The sequence below is a fragment of the Maniola jurtina genome, chromosome 28 (assembly GCF_905333055.1).
Source record: "Maniola jurtina chromosome 28, ilManJurt1.1, whole genome shotgun sequence".
Classification (NCBI taxonomy): Eukaryota; Metazoa; Arthropoda; class Insecta; order Lepidoptera; family Nymphalidae; genus Maniola; species Maniola jurtina.
The window spans coordinates 4936115-4945082 of NC_060056.1; the positions used below are offsets into that span (position 1 = coordinate 4936115).

At 37.1% G+C, this 8968-nt stretch overlaps 1 protein-coding gene across 1 annotated transcript in view; it reads right to left on the reverse strand.

Moving 5' to 3' along the window:
* The window catches only part of LOC123879322, a 34748-nt gene that overhangs the window by 14611 nt on the left and 11169 nt on the right, over positions 1-8968 (reverse strand). The window lies entirely within an intron of this gene.

Sequence of the window (8968 nt, forward strand, 5' to 3'; positions counted from 1 at the left end):
CATTCAGCGCCATAAAAACCACAGTTGGTTTTACCTGGCACTGAGTTAATTAATTATAGCTATACAATAAAAATAAAACTATAGAAACCAGCATAATACCAAATTGGTAATGTAGGTACATAGTACTTAATCTTGTGGGTAGGTAAGAACAATGTGCAGCGCGACGCGCAACGTCGTGTACATTCACGTCATTCGTATTTTTAAATGCTATCATTTCTATGGAAAGAAATGTTGAAATATTTATTGTTTAAAAAAACTTATGCTATTTATGATTTAATATAAAAGGTATCCGGTAGTACCGGTGCTTTCGTTTTCATTTACTTTTAGATTCTTGCAGATTAAAAGTACATAATTGATTACATTGAAAGGAAAAGGTTCAGGTACCAGTTTTCAGATTAATCGAGCCTATTGAAAGTGAACAAATTTTATAGCTTATTAAATGATGTAAAACTTTCGTGCCTACCCACCTACCACGATAAATATATATTATCTCTCACGATATGTTGATAATTTGACCGGCTTTCATGAACTGAACCCGTGGTAGATGCCTTTTACGATTCAAAAGAAGTGGCATAAGTCTAATTGAATAAAAACATTTTGAATTTGAATTCTATTCATGGTTATATTCAGAACAACGGTATTAGAGTTACCTAAGAGAAGAAAGTGTAAGGCTCAAAGAAATGTTAAAAGACCTTTTATAAATCTACCTTCGCCACGCAGGCGTATTTTTGGAAAACAGAGTGGCTCTTCGTGGGAGTATACATGGCAGTGTTTTTGGCCATTTAAGAATCTAGCTCCGCCTCGCAGGCGCAGCTTAAAAATTATTGGAAAACAGAATGGCTCTTCGTGGGAGTATACATGGCAGTGTTTTTGGTCATTTAAGAATCTAGCTCCGCCTCGCAGGCGCAGCTTAGAAATTAAATGCCTCCTCGCGGGAGTGCATAGGCCATTTAAAAACCTAGATCCACCTCGCAGGTGCAGCTTAGAAATTAAATGCCTCCTCGCGGGAGTGCATAGGCCATTTAAAAACCTAGATCCACCTCGCAGGTGCAGCTTAGAAATGAAATGCCTCCTCGCGGGAGTGCATAGGCCATTTAAAAACCTAGATCCACCTCGCAGGTGCAGCTTAGAAATTAAATGCCTCCTCGTGGGAGTGCATGGGCCATTTAATAAGCTAACTACGCCTCGCAGGCGCAGTGTAAAAGCCAAGTAAGCAACTCCTCGCGGGAGTGTGCATGACATTGTTATGGTCTCAGTGGAATATCAATCAGTCGCTCTTGGGCGCCACCGATATTTATGCTAAGTTTTACGCTCCGTTATACCTGTTTTTGCTTCGAAACCTCCTTTGGTTCGTCTTGGTCAACTCAATTTTACAGGTACAGGCTTATGACCTAATGTTTTTGGCCGATTAAAAATCTAGCTACGCCTCGTAGGCACAGTTGAACTACGCGGGCTGGTCAGCACACCTCGTGCATTTGTTTGTAATGGTTCATGCCTACTTGCCCTTGCAGGGTAGTCGTTGCTAGGAGCACAGCTGCTCTCGTTTCAGTCACGACGTAAATAATTTTACGGTCTTTTGCATGACATTATTAACGAAGGTATGGGTTCTAAGCGATACCGAATGCAAATATATTGATATAAATTTCAGAGGCCACTTGCGTCACGTTACAAACAAATTGGGAAGAGTAAAAGCTCCGAAATTACACATAGAAATATAAATATATTCTTATATCTCATAAAGCGTACCGCATACCGCTTTTTACAAGCTCCCGATATTTTTAATGGGAGTCATCCGAACATCGCAGTCCTATTGCCATAAATTGACATCTACAGTGTGTACAGTGAGCAATGCAATCATCTTGAATTGGCTGTCGCTCTCTTGCTGCTGGCTAATTGCAGCAAGTATTAAGTTTATAACAATGTGTTATTCACATCTCTCAAGCTAAAGGAGGCCATACTTCTGACCAAGTAAAGGTGCCTATAAATAACATGAAAGGAAAGCCAACAAAGCAATTTATTATTTTTATTTGGAAAACTTAATTCTATCATTACACGCTAATTCAATGGATAAGTTAACCTAAATTCATTATCATGATAAACGCACCACCAGCTCACTACAGAGCACGGCTGTCTTCACTAAATGAGAAGGGTTAAATAGTTTGAATTATATAATGATATTTTTACTATTTACAACTAACCTAATGAATCTATACTTGTCATATATCGTTGTGGTTTATATGAGCTTGCCCAGTGATCAACTGATCAGGTAGATTTGTTCAGTGACTGACATGAGCGTGCGAACTTCGTGCGTGAGTGACACCCGCTGCAGTACGCGAGTGCGGGTGTATGTTTGCGCCAACAGTGGCGGCTTGCGTCCACGTGACCCACTATTTCGGCTCTCAAGACTGTATTTTCTGAAGAATAGCAGGTTTTTGCACCTTCCCTCATATTATTGGTCTGCATGAAGCGAAGGATTTGAGATGATGGTATCAGAATCTCCTTTCTTCCATCTACATGCCTTTTGCAGCTTATTCTCTCACAAACAACGTTGCATGGACATCGTGTTTTCGTGCTTGATGGGCAGACTTCTCTTGTCGAGCCTTGGACCAAACCGATGCATCCCAGGAGAAATTTCCGGTTATTGTAAGTTTCAATCAATCAATATATTTTTGATGTAAATGCGTGTATGCTAAGAGCAATGCATTTGATGGAAAAGTCAACAGGATGTTAGAGTTTATTTAAAAGTATCACCAAGGTCATGGTCAGCTTTTTCGTCTGGCATGGACTTATGACAGAAGAGGACGCAATCTGCTCCTCTCTGGGAACTGGCATCGTGGCTACCAGATTACTATTATCATTACTTATTATTTATAATAGACTAAGCAGCTTTCGCTGATTCGTCTATATCAGAGGTGCTTCGAGTTTTCCGAATGTTTGTTTAATGTTTTCTTGAAATGGTTAACAGAGCTTGTCATAACTACATCCTTGGGCAATTTACTCCATATGTGACCGACTCTGTTGGTCAGAAAGTGTTTTTAATGGATTTGACACTGATAATTGACATGTAGCTTCATGTCATGTCCCCTAAAGCTAAGATTGCTCCTTCTCAGAAACATGCTTTCAAAGTTGGGACATTTATAGTTATTTAGTATTTTGTACGTTTCAATCCTGGATACATACATTCTGGATCCTGGATGTCTAAATACATTTTCAGTTTTGCAACAAAACAACGGTCATGGCGACTATGTTTCTAGACTTGGCATTCCTCTGAATTAGCATTTGCTAACCGCATACTCGTATGGCGGAGAAAGACTTTAGAATGAAATGCTAGATTTATTCGCACCTAGCCGTGCCCGGTGTAGCAAATTTATAATCTTAAACAAGACAGCTTTCCTACATGGAAAATTTAATGTTAACTGTTAAAATCGTTTTTTAGTTCAAAGTCACATGACAAAAATTTTCATATGCTCTGCTCGTGGCAGAAGATTCATGGTTATACTTTTAAAATAAAACAACCCATTTATTTTTCAAAATTTTTGGTTCAGAAACTAATTCAGCGGACAAAAAATTCATTTCAAATCTATCGAATTTCTATATTTCGAATAATAACTTTGATCCAGCCTGATGTATCAGAACTTAAGATCTGTTTAGGGGTTGTGATTTAATTTCATAGTTATTCGTAATTGTAACATGGTTATTAATTCTGAGTGAATTAGATCTGTGTGCAAGGATGCTACAAGAAGCATTTACACAATACCTTACCTTGTATATGTTATAAGTGGGCTGTAATCCTAAAATCTACGACATCTTCTATGATGTTGCTGGATTTAATAGTCATGTGTAGGTCTGGATCGTAAAAGTTCCAGGAGCAAGGTATGTCCGACGCGGGAGCGATTTCAGTCCAATCCAAGATGTCAAATTAACAGGTTACGACAGTTTTATTGTACAGTTTGTTCGGATACTATTTTGCAAGGAATGGATTTTCGTACCGAATCAGCTTACCGTGTCCCTAACTATGTCCTGATCCTCGATACGGGCTTTTTGGGTAACATTACCATAAAACTATCAATAATTTGAAACTGTGAGAATATTCTTTGTTTTCACCAGTGAAATGTCCACTTTTATGATTGAGCTTGGTCGATTTCTTTTCATATCTTTGTGAATTGTACGAGTATTGCTGACTGTCTTCAAGTCAGCGTAGTTAAACATTCTTGTCATAAAATGTCAAAGTCAAAGAATTATTCAAAGTAGTACTTACCTACCTTGTCTTTGTCACTTTTCGATTGTCAAATTTTGGGTGAGTGTTTACAAGCTATCGGAGTTGTTAAGAAACTCATTCCTAAGCTTTCTTATCATTTAAATAATCCTTTACATGGTGATAGGATTTCCAGTAAGTTTCGTTTTATGAAACTTTAAGCTTGTTGAGAGACGTCTCCAAAAGGTTTTTGTTCCTTTTTTGCTTCAAAGTTAAAATCTTTAAAACATGGTAATATTGAGCGCGCCAAGATAGATCTTGGAATGTCTAAGCATTGTGCCAGAAGACAGTTTGTAATAACTACGTTTTATCACCATAGCTGGGCATTAACTCATTAATCCCTTCATCATTAATTAATGAAGTCAACATTTCGGCTAACAATGAGTCATTACAAGTCCTGGTCTGGTTCAAAGTGTCCTAGCTACAGCCGCCCAACGCAGGTTGTAGGGGGTTCCTTTATAGCTTTTTCATGCTTAGTTTAAAATAAACTTCTAATTCTAATAATAGGAAGGATGGCTGCTAGTCAAATCAGCGACTTTTTATCATGTATTATAGAAGCAAGCGTTATTTTGCGGAAGTCCATGATATGCAAGGAACCAAAAGCTTAATTTGCTATAATTTATTTTTGACAGTGGCATCATCCCAATTCTTGTAGAATGATAAAACAAAGAGTATGAGGAAAATACCTAAACAATGATGAATTGTTTATTTATGAGTTTCAAATTAAAACTTTCTTCTGTTCTGGTGAGAACTGTACGAACTTTTCTAAATAGCAAAGCTATGAGCCAAGAAAAGGACATGGAACTAAAGAGACTAGACTGTTCTGGGAAGATTTTTCCTGGTCATAGTGAAAATAGTTATTTTAAACAAAGGAACCTTTCCATTTTAAATTCGCTCCAGGGCATGTTTTGTGCATGTACTAAGTTACTTATTTTTACCCAGGATTGTTCATTGTGATTAAATTGTTCTTAATAGATATCTAAGATATCAGATGTCCGAGGATTTCATGCAGGACGGTAATAATTTCAGTATGTTTTCGAAACGATTGGGTCAATTGTCTAATGTTGTTGAAATAGCTGTATTTTGACCCAGTTATATTGTTTTTGGTGGTATATATTATGTTATTGACTCATAGAGTGAGTCTAAAATATTTAATCACTCTTGCAATGGCAATTGTTTTCATGACTAATCACTATCCTAATATTGATGCTGTCTAATTAATAGGTAGACTTTACATGCAAAGAATGTATTTACAAGTGTTTGCGAGGTCAGCCTTACCTATTGACTGAGTATTACACATACAGGCACGCATATAATTTTAATTGCTAAATTTATTGCCTAGCTTATAATGGTTTGCCTGATGTAATACATACACGCGTATATCTTTTCTGTTATTTTTTATGTCGACTTGCAAACTCATTCTTAATTCGCAATCATGTGAATAGTTTGTTAGTGAGGATTTACACTCCGTAATTTTTCTTTTCTCTTTTCTTAGCAAGAAAATGGCATTATTTGCTCAACATATCAGTTGTCTTATATATATGTCACATTGGCGTCAAAGATGTTAAATCTTTGTATGGCGCAGATCACCACCACCACCAGGCTATAACAAACACGTCTCATATATTTAAGCATCGAGTAAGGTACAGTCAAATTAATAGACGCGTTTTACCTACCAATAAAACGCTTATTAATTTACTTACCTTACTCGATGCTTAACTTTGAATTCTGCCTGGTGATTTTCAACGCAATGAATAAAATAACGCGGCCACTTTGGGCCACGCTTCGCACTGCTAGGCGGTGGTGGTGAGAGAGAGGGACAGCGCTATATGATAGAGCGAGATAGATGCGTTAAGGCGGGACAAATGACGTCTATCTCATATATTTAAGCATCGAGTAAGGTAAGTAAATTAATAAGCGTTTTATTGGTAGGTAAAACGCGTCTATTAATTCATTGATAATTAAATGAAAATTTATTAATCAAAAAACTTCTACAAGCGAGTACCTATATTTAAGTATAGTAAAGATAATTAGTTATTAATTGTTAATAAAAGTGATAATAATAATAAATTGTTAAGAAATAAGAAATAGAAAAATTCCTTAGGTGTTTTTTTTTTACCTACTAATTATTCTTTAAGTCTTTCAAATAATATGTGATTAGTGCTACTTTTTAATCTAGTAAATACACATTTCGTATGTTTATTTTAGTCGTTATGCACGAAATATTATTTTATTAAAGATTTTAAGGTGCATGAGACGGGTCTGCCCACGAATTCAAAATTAATTTGGTTTTTCGCAATTTATAAACTAATACGACGAACGTAGGCTTATCGCATTCTAATTCCGACAATGACAGTATCATCTTCAGAGGATTACATAAACATCTTTACTTGAAAGTGTTCAGTTTAAGAAATTAGTCAAAATAATGAGTTTGACATGAGTTACTCACAAATTAGTCGATACTATACCTAATTTCTTAAACTGGACCCTTTCAAGTAAAGATTTTTATATAAACCTGTGAGGATGATACTGCCATTGGCGCAATTAAAATGCCATAAGCCTACTTTGTCGTATTAATTTACAAATTGGGAAAAACCAAATTAAATTTTAATTTCGCGGGCAGACCCGTCTCATGCCCCTTAACCTAAACTGGAACCATGAGGACAAAGCTATTTTTGCTAAGCTAGTAATATATTTTTAAGTTTGACATTTCTAGCTGTTTTTTTTTTTAGTAAATTTGTTTTTTTTTAATAAATAAAAAACGTTTCTTTTATTATAAGAACCTTTTCTGTGTAATTTCACGTACAGCTAATGGGACTGTGACCTTGTACCTGCGCAGTGGGTGATTAATGGAAATATTTGATGGTACGAGGTGAGGCGCCACGACGGGAGTCTTTCTGTCGCGCAATCGATTGGTCTGGATGTTTGTATGTTTGTTACGCTTTAACGCCACAATGACTGAACCGATTTGGCTGGGAATGGAGAAAGCTTATTCTGTTAGGTACCTAACGTACCACAATTATTGCGATGATTTTGATTAATCTATCGATGTTTTGATCCAGTGCTACGAGAGATGAAATCCATACTAATATTATAAATGCGAAAGTGTGTCTGTCTGTCTGTCTATCTGTCTGTCTGTCTGTCTGCTACCTTTTCAAGGCCCAACAGTGTAACCGATTCTGACGAAATTTGGTACAGGGTTAGCTTATATCCCGGGGACGGACATAGGCTACTTTTTATCCCGGAAAATCAAAGAGTTCCCGCGGAATCTATAAAAATCTAAATCCACGCGGACGAAGTCGCGGGCATCCTTTAGTATCGATATATAATTCAAATCATAATAGGTTGGACTATCGTCTAGTCACAAAACGTGATGCAAGTAGGTATTTTTAAAAACGCTGTCTGCCTAACATCCCATCTGACTGACGCTAGAGTTCAATGTACGTTACGTAAATAGGCCACTCGGAGTCAATGCTGCAAAGGGTAGGTATATGTAATTCCTTAAACATAGCTAAACGTAGCCAAGCGAGCAAATGAGCAGGCGGGTCACCTGAAGTTAAGTGATTACCGCCGCCCATGAACGTTTGCAGCACCAGAGGAACCGCCAATGCATTACCGGCCTTTTAGGAATTTGTTGATCCACCTCTTGAATAACCCCATGTTCTTTTGTTTATATATGTATTATTAAGCAATTTTTAGGGTTCCGTACCTCAAAAGGAAAAACGGAACCCTTATAAGATCACTGTTGTCTGTCTGTTTGTCTGTCTGTCCGTCCGTCGTGTCTGTCAACAAAAGGGTACTTCCCGTTGACCTAGAATCATGATATTTAGCAAGTAGGCAGGTCTAATCGCACAAGTAAAGTAATAAATCTGAAAACCGTGAATTTTTAGTACCTAACATCATTAAAGAAAAATTAAAACGTGTTTTGATTTTCAAAGTAAGATAACTATACCAAGTGGGGTATCATATGAAAGGGCTTTACCTGTACATTCTAAAACAGATTTTTATTTATACTAGTTTTTGATTTATCGTGCAAAATATCGAAAAAAATAACCTAAGTTCGGAACCCTCGGTGCGCGAGTCCGACTTGCACTTGGTCGGTTTTTTATTTTATTCGCGACTAGCTGATGACCGCGGCTTCGTTCGCGTGGATGTAGTTTTTTTAAAATTCCCGTGGGATCCTTGATTTTCCGGGATAAAAAGTAGCCTATGTGCTAATCCAAGGTATCTATCTCTATTTTAAATTTCAGCCCAATCGTAGTTTTTGCGTGAAGGGGTAACAAACATACACACACACACACACACACACACACACACACACACACACACACACACACACACACACACACACACACACACACACACACACACACACACACACACACACACACACACACACACACATACAAACTTCTCCTTTATAATATTAGTGTGATAAATGGATAATAATAATTAAATCCGGGTTACTCTCCAAGATACAGGGTTTGTCCTAATTTCTAGATTTCACAGTTACGCAGTTGGGTTTTACACTTCGCACGTAGACCATTCAATCAAAATGACCTTCAAATGCATCCAAAGATACAGCTGAGTTGCATTCGTTGAATCACGCGGGTCTCCTGATGTTAAGTGATTATCGCCGCCCATGAACATCCTTTTATTTTATTCGTGATAAATGGGTAGTAATATTTATGTCCGGGCTACTTTCTAAGATAG